The sequence below is a fragment of the Pan troglodytes genome, chromosome 14, assembly GCF_028858775.2.
Source record: "Pan troglodytes isolate AG18354 chromosome 14, NHGRI_mPanTro3-v2.0_pri, whole genome shotgun sequence".
Lineage (NCBI taxonomy): Eukaryota > Metazoa > Chordata > Mammalia > Primates > Hominidae > Pan > Pan troglodytes.
Genome location: NC_072412.2, coordinates 80,486,617 through 80,507,334, shown reverse-complemented (window position 1 = coordinate 80,507,334; position 20,718 = coordinate 80,486,617). Strand labels below are relative to the sequence as shown.

Here is a 20,718-nt window from a genome sequence, read left to right as displayed (position 1 = left end):
GAGTGGACCACATCTTAAAAATGGACTCGCTTTAGAAAGAGCATCTTGTGTCCATCACTTCAATAAACTGGGGACAGACTGAGGCAATTACATCATAAACTCTTATTTTTAAAATGAATTGAAAAGAAACCTTTTTGACAGGTGACTTTGCAATTCACAGATTTCCTGATACTGTTCTCTAAATATAAAACAACCTCATTGTACATGCTTATAAGCATCTATAAATATAAATACTAGAGCATATTTCCAGTAAACTGAGGGAAGATAGTTATAAGCATACCTTGGAGATACTGTGGATTCAATTTCTGATCACCATAATAAAATAAGTCATATAAATTTTTGGTTTCCTAGTGCATATAAAACTTATGTTTATACTGTAGTCTTAAGTATGCAATAGCATTATGTCCATAAAAAGAATGTACCTACTTGAGTTACAAAATACTTTAAAATGCTAATGATCATCTGAGCCTTCAGTGAGTTCTAACTTGTTTGCTAGTGGAAGGTCTTATCTCTATGCTGATGGATGCTGACTGATCAGGGTGGCGGTTGCTGAGGTTGGGATGGCTATGGCAATTTCTCAGAATAAGACAATGAAGTTTGCCACATCGATTGATCTTCATTTTATGAAAAATTTCTTGGTAACGTGATGCTGTTTGATAGCATTTTACCCACAGTAGAACTTCTTTCAAAATTGGAGTCAATCCTGTCAAATCCTGACACTGATTTTTCATCTAGGTTTATGGAATATTTTAGATCAGTTCTCATTTCGACAATATTCACAGCGTCTTCACCAGGAGTAGATTCCATCTCAAGAAACCACATTTTTGCTTATTCATTAGAAGAAACTCCTTATCCCTTCAAGTTTTATCACGGTATTGTTAACAATTCAGTCACATCTTCAGGCTCTACTTCTAATTCTAGTTCTCTTGCTATTTCAACAACATCTGCAGTTACTTCCTCCACTGAAGTCTTGAGCCCCTTGGACTCATCCATGAGAATTGGAATTAATTTCTTCCAAACTCCTATTAAAGTTGATATTTTGACCTCCTCTGATGAACCATGAATGTTCTTAATGGCAGCTAGAATGGTGAATCCTTTCCAGAGGTTTTTCAATTTATTTTGCCCAGATCTGTCAAAGGAATAATTTTCCATGGCAGCTATCGCCTTACAAAATGTATTTCTTAAATAATATATTTGAAAGTTGAAATGACTCCTTGATCCACGGGAAGGAGAGTGGATGTTCTGTTAGCAGACATGAAAACAACCTTAATCTCCTTGTGCATCTCCAACAGAGCTCTTAGGTGGCTAGAAGTCTTTTTCTGAGTAGCGGTTCTCAACAATGGGCTTAGAATATTCATTTAAACTTGCTGTAAAAGGATGTGCTGTCATCTAGGCTTTGTTTTTCCATTTCTAGAGCACAGGCAGAGTAGATTTAGTATAATTTTTAAAGGCCCTGGTACTTCAGAAATGGTAAATGAGCATTGGCTTTAAGTCACTAGCTGCATTAGCTTTTAATAAAAAAGTCAGTCTGTCCTTTAAAGCTTTGAAGACAGGCATTGACTTCTCTAGCTATGAAAGTCCCAGATGGCATTTTTTCCCCAATAGATAGCTATTTCATCTACATGGAGGATCTGTTTTTTAGTGTAGCTACATTCATCAATTATCTTAGATCTTCCGGATAATTTGCTATAGCTTCTACATCAGCATTTGCTGCTTCACCTTGCACTTTTTTTTAGAGGTGGTGAGATTTTATTTCCTCAATGCTGAGCTAAAAATTCCACACATTTGGCACATGTGTTACAAGGAGGGGGAAAAGCAGAGAAACACCACTGTATACCTCTCATATTTTGGTACTGCGAGTACAACCATAACTTTGTTTGCTATTGGCAACTGGCAATCACCTCTGTGTTTACATTGAAAGCGGTGGGCATTGGTGATATTCACCATACAACACTGGTGGGCATGAAGCAGCTTTCTTTCCATTCTTCTGAATGTGATCTTCATTCATTTTCTCCAAAGCTTCTATCTTAGCTAAAAAAATCCCCTTCATTATCTGCTGAGATGTTTAAAACAGCATTGAAGAGGTCTCATTCATTAATGGCTTTCCTTACTACTCCTTTCTGGAAAAAGTGTGAGACATTTTATAGTCATGGAACAATGATTCCAGTCCATTAAGACAAGTTGGTTCTTCTGACTGACTGATGTCAAACAACCAGACCTTTGCAGCATGCCAAAGTATGTTATACTTGCTAAGGTTGGTATAAAAAAGTGTACATTCATTACATAACCGCTGCATCAAATGAAGAGTTTGTTAGTAGGTTTCTTCCATTCCTTCACTACTGAGCTTTACTTCTTTTAATTTAGGGGCTGGAACATAATCATGGCCAATAAAAGACATAACTAAAATGTATTTCTTGCACTCAAGTTGTATAACTGTTGGATGAGGAATCCTAGTTCTCTGCATTCTTGAGAGATTGTGGATTTCACTTTCTGCCCACATGTGAATAATCTTATGTGGACTTAGTTTACTGAGGTGATCTTGAAACCTAAGATCATCTTTAACTTATTTGTCATGAATCTTCCACTCATTAAGGGTTGTTGTAAATACCATGATGGCACATTCTGTAGGTATAACTTTACTATATTTCTTTTCATCCTCCGTGCTCTTTCTGTATACATGAAAGACAATAGATTTCTCTCCTGTACTAATAGTCAATGATTGTCTCAAACATTCCAGAGTTGACCATTTTTACATAAGAAAACATGCCTCAGGATCAACTGCATTTTCTTCCGTAGAATGCTCCTTTTTCTTGTGGAGGCAGGCACTTTGCTGTTCTTCTGAGTAGGCATGGTGTTTTGAAGCATCAAAAACTTTGTTTGGTAGTTTTAAATCCATTGTCTTCTACCTGAAATGCAGGTGCAAAATTTTCCATTCTTGCTGGATTCTTTCTCCCACATACTACTTCATGATGTTTGGTGGCAATGCCTTTTCCTTTTCCAATAAAACCCTTTTTGGGAGTGGGAACTGGTTTTGCTAGTCAGTAGAGATCATCATGAGTATCAGGCTATCACTGTCTTCATCAGGATGCACTTTTCAATAATTTTCAAAGGACATGGAAACTTTTCTATCTCCACTGAATTTTCTTTTCTTTATGTCTAATTGTGCATCATATTCTTTGCCAAATTCCATCTATAATATCTGAGCCAACATTAGGTCACTGGAAGTGTCAATGTTTTCTTCAGTAATAAATGGTCTTTTAGCAACAGCTACTTGAGGAAAAGTGACAGTTTCTTCCCCTAACTGCAGTTCTTTGACCAACTGTTCACTCATTATATCAGCCAAAGAACAAGATATTGTCATTTGAAGGGTAGCCCATGGACAATTCCTGGGTCCCCAGACCACTGCTGGCTTGGGCTTAGGCAATGTCACTTCCGCCAGATTTTGGAGGGGAAGGAGTTCAGTAACAAGAACAGAGCACAGAGGTGGTAGGACAGGAAGCAGGCTCTACCAAGGAGATAGGTGGAGCCAAGGTAACCAGAACTGAAGTGACAGATCCATCTCACATTTTTATGTAATAAAGATAGTTTCTATCCCTAAGCTTCATGAATGAACCGCTGCCAGCTTCAAGTTTTCTCCTTTGCATCTTCCTCACCTCTCTCAGCCTTTACAGAATAGAAGAGAGTTAGGGCCTTGCTCTGGATTAGGCTTTGGCTTAAGGGGATGTTGGTGCTAGTTTGATCTTCTATCCAGACAACTAAACTTTCTCATATCAGCAATAAAGCTGTCTTGCTTTCTTAACATTTGTATGTTCACTGGAGTAGCACATTTAATTCCCTTCAAGAACTTTTCTTTTATAGTCACAACTTGGCAAACCGTTTGGTGAAAAAAAATCTAGCTTTTGGCCTATCTTGGCTTTCAATATGCCTTCCTCATTAAGCTTAATTATTTCTAACTTTTGATTTAAAGTGAGAGATGAGTCACTCTTCCTTTTACTTGAGTACTTATACACCATTGTAGAGTTTTTAATTTGTCTCATTTCAATATTGTGTCTCAGGGAATAGGAAGGTGCAAGAAGAAGAGAGGTGGTAACAGGCAGTTAGCAGAGCTGTCAAAACACACACAACATTTACCTACTGTTTTTGCCATCTTATATGGGTGGGGTTCCTGATACCCAAAAATAATTGTAATAGTAACATCAAAGATCACTTACCACAGGTCACCATAATAGATATAATATTAATTTTAAAAGTTTAAAATATTGCAAGAATTACCAAAATTTGACACAAGTGTGTACATGACATTGGAAACATGGGGCTGATAGACTTGCTCAGTTCAGGTTTGCCACCGTGTCTGTGAAGCACAATAAAGTGAAGTAGAAAACAATGGAGGTATACCTGTAATTAATGTTCACTGTGTAATCTAAATGGAAATTAAATATAGGGGTTCACAAGCTAAATACATCTTAGAGACCCTTTAATCCAAGGAGGTAAGAGGAGAGAGACCATCCACTTGGTAACCAGAAAGGTATATATATACCTTTAGTGTGTTCTTTTTCCCCTAGACTCAACTGGGAATAATGTTTAACCACATGTTTTTTCTTACATGCCTAGTTTGAATAACAGTTATACAACTGTATGCTACTTGCAGCTCTTGATCTTCATTATCAACATTTAAGTGTTCTTTGGGGGCTGTTTTAAGACATGCTTTACATTATGGATATTGATGTCACCTCTTTTTCATCCTCTGATTGAAGCTGCAGCCTTCCTTAGATAATAAGATTTTCCAAATTCTAACCTCCAGTTAGATGCAAATCAGAGGTTTTTGGGGGCATGTACCACGTCTTGTTTTATAGTTAAACAAGTTAAATAATTAGTGTCTTAGTTTGAGACGCTGTAACAAAGTACGATAAACTGGGTCACTTATAAACAGCAGAAATGTATTTCTCACAGGCCTGGTGGCTGGAAGTCCAAGATCAGGGTGCCAGCATGCTGAGTTCTGGTGAGGGCCCTCTTCCAGGATGTAGACTGCCAGTTTTTCATTGTAGTTTCACATAGTAGAAATTGATTGAGCTAACTCTATTTGCCTTTTTATAAGAACACTAATTCCATCATAGGGGTTCCACCCTCATGACCTAGTTACCTCCCAAAGGGCTCACCTCCTAATACCATTCTGTTGGGGGTGAGGGTTTCAACATATGAATTTGGCAGTGGGGTACGTAAACACACAATCCATGATAGCGGAGTAATGGTGAATTCTCCCTGTTTGCATTTAAATGGTTTGTAAAATCCCTCTAGGTGAAATAGCATATTGTATGGAATCATAGGAGGAGATTTTAGCATGTGAGCCACAGTGAGACAGAAAGCACATAGGATTTGTGTTAAGACAGACATGAATTCATTTCCTAGCTCTGCAAAACAGGGCTGAAGATTCCTGAACCTTCTGAATTCCAGCAGAGAAAATCTGGTCCTAAACCAATTATCTAGTTACATCTTTATCTATAGAATATATATCAACTTGTCTGCTTCAAGAAATTAAATTGGGACAATTGACACTGATCATCAGCTGCTTTCTGTAAATCAGTAAAACAAAATTATTACTTTTTTCTTAAATTCAGACATTATTTGTATTATATAGATCTTACTAATTTTCCTCCAAATTTAGTATTGATTTGTATGATATTGAGCAAATTAATATGCTATTCCAGCATATCAAATCTACCTTAGCAAAATTTGACAGATCATCTTTTAATGTTTTGCTACTCCTGCTTAACAATCCTCAGTATCTCTATTGTCTCATACCTGCATGTGGCCTCTGGGTGAAGGTAGATTAAGGCATAGGGAGAATCCTATTTTCTGGACTTTTATTTCTTTATTTCTGACTCCATCATACATCAAACCATCAATATGTAAAGTTCTTTGTGACAGTTTTTGAATTATTCCATGTCTCCATTTTGACAGCAGGAATAATGGTTTTAATGACAGACACTCATCTTCCCAGTAAGAAAAGATGGAAATGCAATGTTTCTCTTTACTTTATGAGTGTATTGTTATTTGTCATTTATTAACATTGTTTTGACTATTCTCATCATGAATCATTTTTCATGACCAGACTTTATTCTTTGGCAACACATCTCCCATTTCCTGTTGAGAAATCCCCTCTGGGAGACATTAATTCAGCTACTGAGGGACATTCTGTTTCCTTTTACAGGCAATGACTGCACAGCCTGCAAGAGGCCTGTTTTGGACATTAGTTGTTAATGTAAGTAATAATGATAATGAATTGCCTACTTGAATGTTGTATACATATGTCTAAAAGGGTTGCCTTTTACAAATAGATAATGAATAGAATAGGCTTTGGACAAATGTGATCTCTGAATGAAGGCATCTTCTTGTTTATTAACAGCCACAGGTGTTCTGAGTCCATGTCTTCCAGGCCAGTGACCCTGATTGTAAAGGTCACTTTACATACTGTCATTTCATGACTTCTGGCTTTCTCATGATGGATTAAAACAACAAAGGAATCAGAAAGAAAAAAAGGGAGGGGGAGCTGATGGGAGGCAAACTCAATGAGACATTGCATTGCTTTTTCTGTAGTCTCTGGTTCCTGGTGAGAGGTGAGAGCAGCATCCTGGTGGCCTCCTGTAGAGATGGGGGCTGGTTGGCCGAATCCCTCTCTCTGCTTGAACAGCTCACAAAGAGCTTGTGTGCGCCATGCTGGTAATCCAGCTCATCTGTTTCATCTGCCTCCTGTGAGATAGGGGAATAAAAAATAGGTAAAATACTCTAGAGAAGCTTGAAATGACTGATGACATTGTCATGTGGTATCACTTGGGCTGGCATATTAAGTCATGCTTCTCTCTGCTATGTCTCCCACTTCTGGAAAAGAATTTAAAATCAAACAGGATAGCTTGATAGGTAGAAAGCAGAAATGTGTACATTACAGGTTAAATCTGACTTTTTTCTCTGGGAGAAATAAACTAAGAACATGAAAATCAGGGCTCACAACCCAGGTTTTCCTCAGCAGGACTGATTTTGAGAAAGTTGGAGTTAGAAAAATCTATGCCCTGTGTTTTGGGTCTGTACTGTTTTCAATATTACAATACAATTTAATGTATAATGTCCATGTGTCATTTAGTTGTTCTTATGTTCCATGAATTAATTTATTATTCAAAAACATTGTCAATTATTTTTACCCAGTTTACAAGTGACATAGAATTTGAGGAAAAAGAGTAAAGCACAAACTTATTTGAAAATATAAAGTTGGGATGGAGTCAAACTCTGAATGGATCTGAACATTGGGCATTTTCTGAGGATTGATGACCAGCTAGGAGGAGTTGATGGTCCTTGGCTGAAACTTGGGCCATTAACTCTAGCCAGTCATTAATTGCCTGGAAATGTCCTGGGCTGAGGTCATTATTGCTATTATAAGCTGAATTAATGCCCTGTGCTTTAGCCAATAAGATTATTTGAATTACCTTTATTCTCCATTCAATTTATAATTATAAAAATGTACCAGAGGCAATCAGACCAGATGATAGATTAATCACATGCAAAATTACATTCTAAATGAATTGTTGTGGATTCATACAGCTACCCAAAGCATTTGAAGAAGTTGATTCCTCTGTGTTGGCATTTATTGAAGTTGATTTGCTAAGCTGCACCCCAGTTCCTCCACCCTACTTCCTATCATTGGTTCAAATTCAAGTAAATACATTGAATGAGATTTTCAATTCACAATGTATAAATTCAACTTCCTGGAAGATATAATAGTTTGATTTTGAGGTATGAAAAATTGGGATGGTGGGCATGGGGATAGCAGAGTGGGTAGATGTGGGAAGAATATAAGTCCATGAATAAAAAGCTATATAAAACCTAAAACATATATACACAGACACAATTGCTTGACTTTGTGTCGTATTTTGCAGCCTTACAATTATTTTTATATTCATAATTTAACTTTACTCTTTCAGTAACATTTTCAGTGAAGTATGGCAGATATTATGATTCCATTTTATATAGGAGAAAATTGAGATCTGAACGTTTAAGCAATTTGCTTTGTGTGGCATCTTTACAGATGACCAGAGCTGTCCTCAATCCAAGTTTGTTTCTCCAGTGTTAGTCTATAGCAAGGATCATTATTTTGTCCTGGGATGTTCTTTTAAATTTTTATACTGACAGTGACTCAGTACTACTAATAAGTATTAGAATGTCTTTAAAAGCCTTTTTCAAGGTATGTCCAAACTTCTTGAGTTCTTTGGAGGAAGAGTGCTATAGAACTAACAATACAGCATTTTGATACTTCAGGATGAGAAGATCCATTTGCTGCTCTATCTTCTCAGGGTCTGCTTGAGTATTTGTTTTGTTCTTAAGCCATTCATATTTGTGTTAACTATAACCTAATTAGGTAAATTATTGTATTTATGTGATGTTTTTATATGTCTGTATTCTAGTCTATATGTGGAAAGCCTCTTAAATAAAGAAACCTGCTATGATATAACCAGAATTTTACTGGAATACTACAGCAAGGAAGAACAATTACAAAGAAGTTCTGAAAAATTATTTGTGAATTAATTAACCAAGAAAGAATGAGTTTTTATTGTTTATGGATTGCCCTAAGAAGTTGTTAGGATATGATATCAGAAGCAGAATGAACATTTGGATGAACTGATTTTTCTCTTAAGGCAAGGGTCAATGCAAACTGGATGATATTATGAGCTAAGAAGTATTATGCAAGCCATATGGCATTCTGCAGTTATAATTATAAAGCAGTTGTTCTCATTCTTACATACCTGGTGGGGGTGATTGTTCCTATTCATCCTCCTGAACCTCTTTTCATGGCCAAGCTCTGGCCAGACCAGAAGGGCAGGCAGAGAAGACTCTCATTCCAGATCTACACTACTGTTAGAATCTCTAGATAATACGTTGTCTCAGAAACAACAAACAACAGTTTATAGAGTCAGACTAGGGTCTCTTTTTTTTCTCCTTTCATCAAATGAGTTGGATTATGTGATAAGATAGTGACTATGCAGAAACATTTCTAACTCCAGAGAGTCCACACTTGGCAACTGCAACATTCACAAAAACTGAAAGCCAGAATGATTAGAATCCAGACCAAGGAAACACATTGCAGGGTCTATTGGGGTCTACCTTGAAGAGCAAGGTGAACATCTTGCAGGTGAATTGTTCTATTTGGCCAGTGGTGTTTCTCCAAGTGCACCTGAAGTGTTAGCAATGACACAGATACCACATTGATAAACTGAGAGAAAATCTAAAACTATGACTTTGATAATTACTTCTTGAACTGAAGACTTTAGATTGGTCTGATGAGCTTTCAGAGCTATGAAAATATCATTTATAACATCAGGTAAGATTTAATTTCCTACTACCTTTCCAATTGTATAAATTTCTCACTACCTTTTCCAATTGTATAAGCCCCATTATAGGAATTATTACATAAATAATGCATATACAAAAGTAAATTAGTGATTCTTCAGAGTAGCCTGTGTGACTTCATTTTGTAAGTTCCCGGGCACATGCTGTAAGGAGACCTGTTTCCCATGGGATGTAAAGAAAAGCCAGTAATAATTACCTGATAGATGCAACTGGTTTATTTGTGAGAAACAAGCAAAGGATGGGTTCCATAAATAAAATGGTGCTTAAGAGGGCACAGACTATGTAGTAGTGTAGGAATCATTTAACATGGCAGGTGTGCCAGTTATCTGTTTTGGGAAGGGCAGATTCTCTGGAGTTGAACAACTCCGATAAAGCAGTTGAAGAGTCTCTGAGGAGTAAAAGTGAACTGTACAGAAAAAAATAGCTCCAATATTTATTCCTTACCCTGTTACATGCCTGGCCTCTATGGACAGCACCATAATGATTTTTACAGAAGCAATTTGTTCTTCCAGTCAGAGTCTATTTTTTTTTATGATTAGAAGTTAGGGTTAACAATGTGGGGATATTTTAGGTACCAGAAGGGGCCACTGTGAAGAAGATGACTCTCTGACTAGTTTAGGGTCATGACTAGTAGATAGAATTGTATCCAGAGGATCAGGCAATCCTGGAAAGTGAGCAAGGTATAATCATTCTAGTCATGACCCTACAATTTTGAACTCTCATTCAAGGGAGGTTAAGAGTATCGCATGGGATAGTGCAAGACATAATAAATCCTATTTCTATTGGTGATTATCTTATGGGCCTCAGTCCCTCCTTTGGTTGTGGTTAGAAAGGGGATTTTACTAGTTTGGGTAAAGGGTTGATTAATATAGTCTGAATGTTGATGGGCTCAGTACCCCCAAATCCTACCAATATTAGTAAAATTTTTGGACCATGTGAAGCCTGGTATCTTGCAAAGATCTTCAAGTTAGGTCTGCTATATGCTTCTCTGTAAGACAGTGTCCAAACTAGCTATGACCTAATTATGAAAAGGGAAATTCACTGGAATGTCAAGCAATAAGCCTTTTAAAGAGCATTTAAATTCTTAGTTTCATTTACATAATAAATCTCTTTACCCAGCAAAAATATTCTCTAAAAATGGAGACACAGTGAAGACACTTTGCTAATAGCTGACCTATTCTAAGGGAAGTACTAAAGAGTGTTTTTCAAGTAAAGGAAAATGATTCCAAAAGGAAACTCAAAGATTTAAAGAGAAATGAAAGGCAACAGAAAAAGTAAACATGTGGGTCAATCTAAATGGTTGTTGAGTCAATAAAACCATGATAGTAATGCACTGCGGGATCTAAAATACATTAAGCCTTTCCCATCAGCAAGGCCTGGGGTCCCAGCACTGGTGAATCTCAGGATGTCTGTTGCATTTCACAGGTGAGCCACTTGCCTTCTGACCTCTGAGCAAGCTCTTCCCGCTTTATATTCTGGTTGCCAGAGTTTTGTGTGGTGAGGGAGTTCTCTTTGCTTTCCAGTTTTGCCCTCTGCTTTCTGTGCCTTGGGTGATCCTTTTCATTCCTGCTGTACCACTCTTGGCCTCTGGAGAGGGGATGCAGCCCGTAGACGCTCTGTGAAGAAAGAATTACCTGAGAGGGCTCTCTCCACTCTTCTGCTCCTCTCTCAGTTTTAGTGAGGTGAATGCCTGGAGTTAAGCCTAGGGGTGTAATTTCTCCCTGCCACAATTTGAGGTCTCCCTAAGATGTGAGGGAAAGAACTAGAGGGTGGTGTAGTCTTCCTTTCTGTCTTGGGCCTCCCATCATCATTCACACACAGCCCTAGAAGGCTTGCTGAAAGTTAGACTGGGTACTCATTACCTTTTTCAGTGGCCCATTGCTCCCCTCACTCTCTATTTCAGTCAGGCACAGGAGCTGTGGATCTTTCCTCTTTTTTTATTTTTTATTGTTTTTGAGATGGAGTCTTGCTCTGTTGCCCAGGCTGGAGTGCAGTGGTGCAATCTCAGCTCACTGCAACCTCTGCCCTCGGGTTCAGGCAATTCTCTTGCCTCAGCCTCCCAGGTAGATGGGATTACAGGTGCACACCACCATGCCCGTCTAATTTTTGAATTTTTAGTAGAGACAGGGTTTTGCCATGTTGGCCAGGCTGGTCTTGGACTCCTGACCTCAGGTGATCCACCTGACTTGGCTTCCCAAAGTGCTAAGATTACAGGCATGAGCCACCATGCTCAGTTTTTTCTTCTCTTTTGAGGGCTTGTCACTTTCTGGAGTTTGTTTCATTTAAGTTTCTTTCAGTCCTCAGCTGTCTAATGGATTTCAAGAGAAACTACACTTATATAGTTCATCTGAATTGCTTTTGGTTACTAGCATGTATTACTTATTTTGACCCTAATTACTGATGGTATAATAAGCTTTGCTCTTACAAGTGAAAAGACCTGCCTTCTTTGAATATGGCAGAAGTAGTAGACCAAATGGTGATGGTAGTGTTGGACATGATTTCAGAGAAAAGAAGACCAATACTAGTTTTACTCCGATGTTAAATTCAAAAATATTCTCTATTATGTGATCCTATGAAGACTGGTCATGTACAATTGTTATTATAGGCTCAGATGTGATTGTTATCAAGGGTTAAAATTCTGTCAAGAATGTATTTCTCTAAGATAAGAAAATAATCTGGTTCTGGGTTTTTAAACATATGAATTGTAGACTAGACTTGCTTGTTTGACTGATATTTTGAGAATTATTAATGATCTTATTGCATGGTGTATTAGTCAGGGTTCTCTAGAGGGACAGAACTAGTAAGATAGACATATATATAAAGGGGAGTTTGTTAAGGAGTGTTGACTCACAGGATCACAAGGTGAGGTTCTACAATAGGCTGTCTGCAAGCTGAGGAGAAAGGAGCAATGAAGCCAGTCTAACTCTGTCCCAAAGCTGAAAAACTTGGAGTCCAATGTTCGAGGGCAGGAAGCATCCAGCACAGGAGAAAGATAGAGGCCAGACAATTAAACCAGTCTAGTCTTTCCACGTTCTTCTGCCTGCTTTTATTCTGGCCACCCTGGCAGCTGATTAGATTGTGCCCACCCAGTTTAAGGGTGGGTCTGCCTTTCCCAGTCCACTGACTCAAATGTTAATCTCCTTTGGTAAAACCCTCACAGACACACCCAGGAACAATACTTTGCATCCTTCAATCCAATCAAGTTGACACTCAATATTGACCATCACACATGCATACAATGAAGGAATGTAACAGGTTTTTCAGCAGCAGATAAGACTGAAGAGCAAAAATTAAAGTTAGAAGCTTGAAAGAAAAAGCTTCTTTAGATTATTACAGCATATCTCATAATTAGATAACAAATCAATAAAGTAGGTGATGATCTAGATACTGAATGTCCACAAAATTGTACCACCAAATCTCTCATGAATATGATAAAATACTTTTAATTTTATTTTCCATCACAAAAAGATCTAACACAGGCAATTCGTTCCTTTTGTAAAGTTAAATAACAAATTTGACTATCAGCTTATGGGATAAATTATCAGAACTGGTTACCTATGAAAGACTAAGTATAAATTTTGAAACTGCAGTTATCACTTGTTTGATTTTAGATAAAAATAAAAAATTAATAATTCGAGCTCGTTTAAAAAATTTTTTAAAAAATCTAGCCAAGTGCAGGATTCATTCCTGTAGTCCCAGCATTTTGGGAGTCTGGGGTGGGCAGATCACTTGAGGTCAGGAGATTGAGACCAGCTTGGCCAACATGGCAAAACCCCGTCTCTACTAAAAATACAAAAATTAGCTGGGTATGGTGGTGCATGACTGTAATCCCAGCTACTTGGAAGGCTGAGGCAAGAGAATCGCCTAAGCCTGGTGCAGTGAGCCAAGATTGTGCCACTTCACGAGAACAAGACTCTGTCCTGAAAAAAAAAAAAAGAAAAGAAAATATCTTCTTCCATTCCCTTCAACATATTTGTTACACTGTGTTTTTTTTCCTGTGGTTTTATGCTTATTAAAAAAAATAAACAGTTTAGATCTATATAATCTCTTGCAAGAAGCATTACTGTCAATCTAATTTAGATTAGATAAATTAGTAAGAACCAAGCTCAGTTGTTACCTTAAACATAAATATTGATAAATATGCTGTTCATTTAAAGTGTCCGTAAGGTGTTTCATATGTTTCATATGGGGAACCATATTTCAATCATGATTTTTTTCTTTAGTTATGATTGCAGAATGACAAAACTTCATGAGTCTTACAGTATTCCCATGTATTACTTGCGTGTATGCGTACCTCAGTGAACAACTTGTAGAAGTTTTGTAATTCTTTTATTTTTCTATATGGTCATTCTAATTATATATAATCAAAGTCACTTTTATATGCACTGAAACTAATGATTTAAAAAGTAGGCTTGAAGTTTGTATGTTATTTTTGTCTACTTAATTTCTCTTACTTTTATTGTACTTTCCAAAAGTATCATTTTGTGGAGGATTGAAATTTAAACAAACAAAACTGGTTCTTTATTACAGATAGTTTGGAGAGCATCATTCTGAAGCAAAATTACAGACTTTCAAAATTTAATATTGTATACCATTTGAGCTATTATTCAATTTGTGCAATTGCTCCCTTGTTATTAAGCAAAACATTTTACTGTCTTCCTATTCCCAAGATTTGTTTTCAATAATAGCAATCCAATGAAAGCTTTAAAAGCTGAAGTATTTTGGCACTTCATTCATGGAATATTTTGATTGAAAATTTCAAATGATTTTGAACAAAATGCTGCTGAAATTTAGAGGGCTTATTTGCAAAATGTTCAATACCATTTTAAGACAATTTAAAAAGTAATTCTCTAGATTTTCAAATACACAAAAGTTTAATTGACATTGGCAGAAAATAAAGTGCATAATGCCATAATGAAATATTTATTTTATAGTCAAGTCTAGTAACAAAAATTGTGTTGCTCAATAATTCTATGTATATGTAAAAATACTTGTAAATTTGAGTAACTACAACTTCTCTTTTAATTGGCAGAATACTAAAACATATTGGATGCAATTTTGAATTCTGTGTGTACCACGAACAATTCCAAATATATTTTTGCCATAGAACTTTTCTTATTATGTTTTATTATAATGCTTTCCTCCATCAAAATTTATGCAGTATTTAAAATATCACCTAAATGCAAAATTTTATCTGTATTTTTAATTTTTAATTTTGTGGGTGCATAGTGGGTGTATATGTTTATGGCTTACATGAGATATTTTGATACAGGCATGCAATATGTAATCATCACATCAGGGTGTAAATAGGGTACCCATCAACTCAAGCCTTTTTCTTTTGTGTTTTAAACAATCCAGTTATTCTCCTTAAAGTTATTTTAAAATAGACAAATTATTTTTTACTATATTCACCCTGTTGTGCTAGCAAATTCTAGGTCTTATATATTCTATTTTTTTGTACCCATTAACCATTTCTCTTTCCTCCACAATCCCCACCACCCCACTACCCTTCTCAGCCTCTGGTAACCATCCTTCTACTCTCTGTGTCCATGAGTTCAGTTGTTTTAATTTTTAGTTCCCGTAGATAATTAAGAACATGTGATGTTTCTCTTTTTGTGCCTGGCTTATTTCACTTAACATAATGACTTTCAGTTCCATTCATGTTGTTGCAAGTGACAGGATTTCATTCTTTTTATGACTGAACATTACTCCATTGTGTATATGTACCACATTTTCTTTATTCATCTGTTGATGGATACTTAGGTTGCTTCCAGATCTTGGCTATTGTGAATAATGCTGCAATAAACATGGGAGTGTAGATATACTGATATTTTCTTATAGGTATATACCTAGGAGTGGAATTTCTAGATTGTTTGGTAGCTCTATTGTTTTATTTTTTGTGGAACCTCCAAACTGTTCTCCATAATGGTTGTACTAATTTATATTCCCACCAACAGTGTATGAGTGTCCCATTTACTTGACATCCTCATCAGCATTTGTTATTGCTTGACTTTTGGATAAAAGCCATTTTAACTGGGGTGAGATGATACTCGTTGTAGCTTTGATTTGCATTTCTCTGATGATCAATGATGTTGAACATCTTTTCATATACCTGTTTGCTGTTTGCATGTCTTCTTTTGAGAAATGTCTATTCAGACCTTTTGCCCATTTTTAATTGGTTAGATTTTTCCTATAGAGTTGTTTGAGCTCCTTATATATTCTGGTTATTAATCCTGCAACAATGAGTAATTTGAAAATATTTTTGCCCATTCTGTGGGTTCTCTTCACTTTCTTGATTGTTTCTGTTATTGTGCAGAACGTTTTAAACTTGATGTGATCCTATTTGTCCATGTTTTATTTGGTTACCTGTGCCTGTGGGGTATAGTGCTCAAGAAGTCTTTATCCAATCCAATGTCCTGGAGTTTCCCCAGTGTTTTCTTTTAATGATTTCTAGTTTGAGGTCTTAAATTTCAGTCTTTAATACATTTTTATTTGATTTTTGTATAAAATGAGAGATAGTGGTCAAGTTTCATTCTTTTGCACATGGGTATCCAGATTTACCAGGACCATTTATTGAAGAGCCTGCCCTTTCTCCAAAGTATGTTTTTGAAATCTTTGTTGAAAATGAGTTTACTGTAGATGTATGCATTTATTTCCGGGTTCTCTATTTTATTCCACTTGTCTTTGTGTCTGTTTTTATGCCAGTACCATGCCATTTTGGTTACTATTTCTCTGTGGTTTGATTTGACAGCAGATAGTGTGATTCCTCCTGTTGTGTTCTTCATACTTTGGATAGCTTTGACTATTCTGGGACATTTTGGTTCCATATAAATTCTGGGATTTTTCTTTCCATTTCTGTAAAGAATGTCCTTGGTATTTTGATAGGAATTGCATTAAATCTGTAGGCTATGTTGGAAAGTATGGACATTTTCGCAATATTGATTCCTCCAATCCATTAACATGGACTAGTTTTCCATTTTTTGTGTGTTCACTTCAATTTCTTGCATCAATGTTTTATAGTTTGATTGTAGAGATCTTCCACTTCTTTGGTTATTTCCTAGGTGTATTAGTCCATTTTCACACTGCTGATAAAGGCATACCCAAGACTGGGCAATTTACAAAGAAAGAGGTTTAATTGGACTCACAATTCCACGTGGCTGGGGAGGCCTCACAATTATGGTGGACAGCAAGGAGGAGCAAGTCACATCTTATGTGGATGGCAGCAGACAAAGAGAGAGCTTGTGCAGAGAAAATCCTGTTTTTAAAACCATCAGATCTCATGAGACCCATTCACTATCATGAGAACAGCACCAGAAAGACCTGCCCCATGACTCAATCATCTCCCTCCAGGTCTCTCCAGCAACATGTGGGAATTATGGGAGCTATGAGATGAGATGTGGGTAGGGGCACAGAACCAAACCATACCATTCTGCCCTTGGCCTCTCCTAAATCTCATTTCTCCACATTTAAAAATCAAGCATGTCTTCCCAATAGTCCCCCAAAATGTCAACTCATTTCAGCATTAACTCAAAAGTCCACAGTCCAAAGTCTCATTTGAGAAAAGGCAAGTCCCTTCTGTCTATGAGCCTGTAAAATCAAAAGCAAATTACTTACTTCCTAGATACAATAAGGGTACAGGCATTAGGTAAATACAGCTATTCCAAATGGGAGAAATCGGTTGATGCAAAAGATGGGTTCCTATGGTCTTGGGCGGCTCTGCCCTTGTGGCTTTGCAGGGTATAGCGTCCCTCCTGGCTGCTTTCACGGGCTGGCGTTGAGTGTCTGCAGCTTTTCCAGGGGCACAGTGCAAGCTGTTGGTGGATCTACCACTCTAGGGTCTGGAAGACAGTGGGCCTCTTCTCACGGCTCCACTAGGGGTTCCCCAGCAGGGACTCTGTGTGGGGTCTCTGACCCCACAATTGCTTTCTGCACTGCCCTGGCAGAGGTTCTCCATGAGCGCCCTGCCCCTGCAGCAAACTTCTGTCTGGACATCCAGGCATTTCCACACATCTTCTTAAATCTAGGTGGAGGTTCCCAAACCCCAATTCTTGACTTCTATGCACTCACAGGTTCAACACCACATGGAAACTGCCAAGGCTTGGGGCTTCCACCCTCTGAAGCTGCAGCCCAATCTCTAGGTTGGCCTCTTTCAGCCATGGCTGGAGTGGCTGGGATGCAGGGCACCAAGTCCCTAGGCTGAAAACAGCATGGGGACCCTGTGCCCAGACCACAAAACCATTTTCTTCTAGGCCTCCCTCCTGTGATGGGAGTGATGCAATGAAGACCCCTGACATGCCCTGGAGACATTTTCCCCATTTTCTTGGGAATTAACTTTCAGCTCCTCATTACTTATGCAAATTTCTGTAGCTGGCTTGAATTTCTCCTCAGAAAAATGGATTTTTCTTTTCTATCACATTGTCAGGTTGCAAATTTTCTGAGCTTTTATGCTCTGCGTCCCTTATATGACTGAATCAATTTAACAGCACAGCACCCAAGTCCGCTCTTGAATGCTTTGCTACTTAGAAATTTCTCCTCCTGCTAGACACCCTAAATCATCTCTCTCAAGTTCAAAGTTTCACAAATTTCTACAGCAGGGGCGAAATGCTGCCAGTCTCTTTGCTGAAACACAACAAGAGTCACCTTTGCTCCAGTTCCCAACACGTTCCTCATTTCCATCTGAGATCACCTCATCCTGGACTTTATTATCCATATTGCTATCAGCATTTTGGGCAAAGCCATTCAACAAGTCTCTAGGAAGTTCCAAACTTTCCCACATTTTCCTGTCTTCTTCTGAGCCCTCTAAACTATTCCAGCCACTGCCTGTAACCCAGTTTCAACGTTGCTTCCACATTTTTGGGTATCTTCTTGCAGCACCCCACTCTACCAGTACCAATTTATGGCATTAGTCCATTTTCATACTCCTGATGAAGACATACCTGAGACTGGGCAATTTGCAAAAAAGAGGCTTAATTGGACTCACAGTTCCACATGGCTGGGGAGGCCTCACAATCATGGCAGAAGGCAAGGAGGAGTAAGTCACATCTTACATGGATGGCAGCAGGCAAAGAGAGAACTTGTGCAGGGAAACTCCTGTTATTAAAACCATCAGATCTCATGAGACCCATTCACTATCATGAGAACAGTACCAGAAAGACCTGCCCCATGATTCAGTCATCTCCCACTGGGTCCCTCCCATAACATGTGAGAATTATGGGAGCTACAGGATGTGATTTGGGTGGGAACACAGAGCCAAACCATATCACTAGGTATTTAGTTTTGTTTGTAGCTATTGTAAATGGGATTACTTTCTTGATTTCTTTTTCAGATTGTTTGCTGTTGGCATACAGAAATGCTACTGATATTTTTATGTTAATTTTGTACCCTGAAACTATACTGAATTTATCAGTTCTAATAGCTTTTGATGGAGTCTTTAGGTTTTCCTAAATAATAAGATGATATCATCTGCAAACAAGGATAATTTGACTTCTTCCTTTCTAATTTGGATGCCGTTTATTTCTTTCTCTTATCTGATTGCTTTAGCTAGGACTTCCAGTACTATGTTGAATGATGGTCGTGAAAGTGGGCATCATTGGTATTTTCCAGATCTTAGGGGAAAAGCTTTCAGTTTTTCCCCATTCAGTATGATACTAGCTGTGGGTCTCTCATATATGGCTTTTATTATGTTGAGTTATGTTCCTGCTATAACAGTTTTTTGAGAGTTTTTATTATGAAGAGATGCTTATCAAATGCTTTTTCAGCATCAAATGAAATGATAATATAGTTTTTATCCATTCTGTTCATACAATGTGGCACATTGATTGATTTGCATATGTTGAACCATCCTTGCATCCCTAGGATAAATCCCGCTTGGTTATGAAGAGTGATATTTTTAATGTTTTTGTTGTTGAATTTGATTTGCTAGTATTTTGTTTAGGATTTTTGCATCAATATTCATCAGGGATATTGGCCTGTAGTTTCTTTTTTGGCGTGTCTTTGTTTCATATTGGTATCATAGTAATACTAGCCTCATAGAATGAGTTTGGAAGTATTCCTTCCTTCTCTATTTTTTGGAAGGTTTTAGTAGAATTGGGGTTAGTTCTTCTTTAAATGTTTGCTAGAATTCAGCAGTGAAGCCACTGGGTTCTGGACTTTTTTTTTTGCTGGAAGTTTTTTATTATGATGTTGATCTTGTTATATGCTATTAGTCTGTTCGGGTTTTGAATTTCTTCCCAGTTTAATGTTGGTAGCTGTATGGGTCTAGTAATTTGTCATGTTTTTCTAGATTTTCCCATCTATTGGCACATAGTTGCTCATAATAGCCACTAATCATCCTTTTAATTTCTGCATTATGATTTGTAATTCCTCCTGTTTCATCTCTAATTTTATTTATTTTGAACTTTTTTTTTCTTAGTCTGGCTAAAAGTTTGTCAATTTTGCTTAACTTAAAAAAAACTTTTTGTTTTATTATCTTTTTGTATTTTTTTATTTCAAATTCATTTATTTCTACTCTGATTTTAATTATTTCTTTTCTTCTAATTTTGAATTTGGTTTGTTCTTGGTTTCCCAGGTCTTTAAGATTAATCGTTAGGTTATTTAGTTGAAGATTTTCTTCTTTTTTGATGTAGGCACTTACAGGTATAAATTTTCTTCGTAGTACTGCTCTTGCTGTATCCCACAGATTTTGGTATGTTGTGTTTCCATTGTCACTTGTTTTGAGAAAATTTTTGATTTTCTTCTTAATTTCTTAATTGACCTACTGGTCATTCAGAAGCATATCATTTAATTTTCATGTATTTATAAATGTTCTAAAATTCTTCTTTTCATTGATTTATAGTTTTCTTCCATTGTGGTCAGCTAATATACTTGATATTATTTTAGGTTTTTTAATGTTTTAAGACTTGTTTTGTGACCTATAATATGGTCTATCCTTGAGAATGATCCATGTGTTGAGGGAAAGAATTTAATTCTGCAGTCATTGGATGAAATATTCTGTAAATATCTAGTAGGTCCATTTGGTCTATAGTGCAGATTAAGTCCAATATTTTTTTGTTGACTTTCTGGCTCGAATATCTGTCCAATGCTGAAAGTGGGGTGTTGTAGCCTCTAGTTATTATTATATTGGGGCCATCTCTCTCTTTAGCTCTAATAATATTTGCTTTATAAATCTGAGTCCTCCAGTATTGGATACATATATATTTACAAGTGTTAAATCCTCTTGTTGAATTTACCCCTTTTTCATTATACAGTGACCTTCTTTGTCTTTTGGTTTTCATTTGCAGTAATATCTTTTTCTATTCCTTTATTTTCAGGCTATAAGTGTCTTTA

The 20,718-nt window shown here is 37.0% G+C and overlaps 1 pseudogene; it reads right to left on the bottom strand.

Moving 5' to 3' along the window:
• Positions 1 to 867: 867 nt before the first annotated feature.
• Positions 868 to 16,209, bottom strand: LOC100615940 (serine/threonine-protein kinase RIO3-like; annotated as a pseudogene).
• Between the last annotated feature and the right edge of the window lie 4,509 nt (positions 16,210 to 20,718).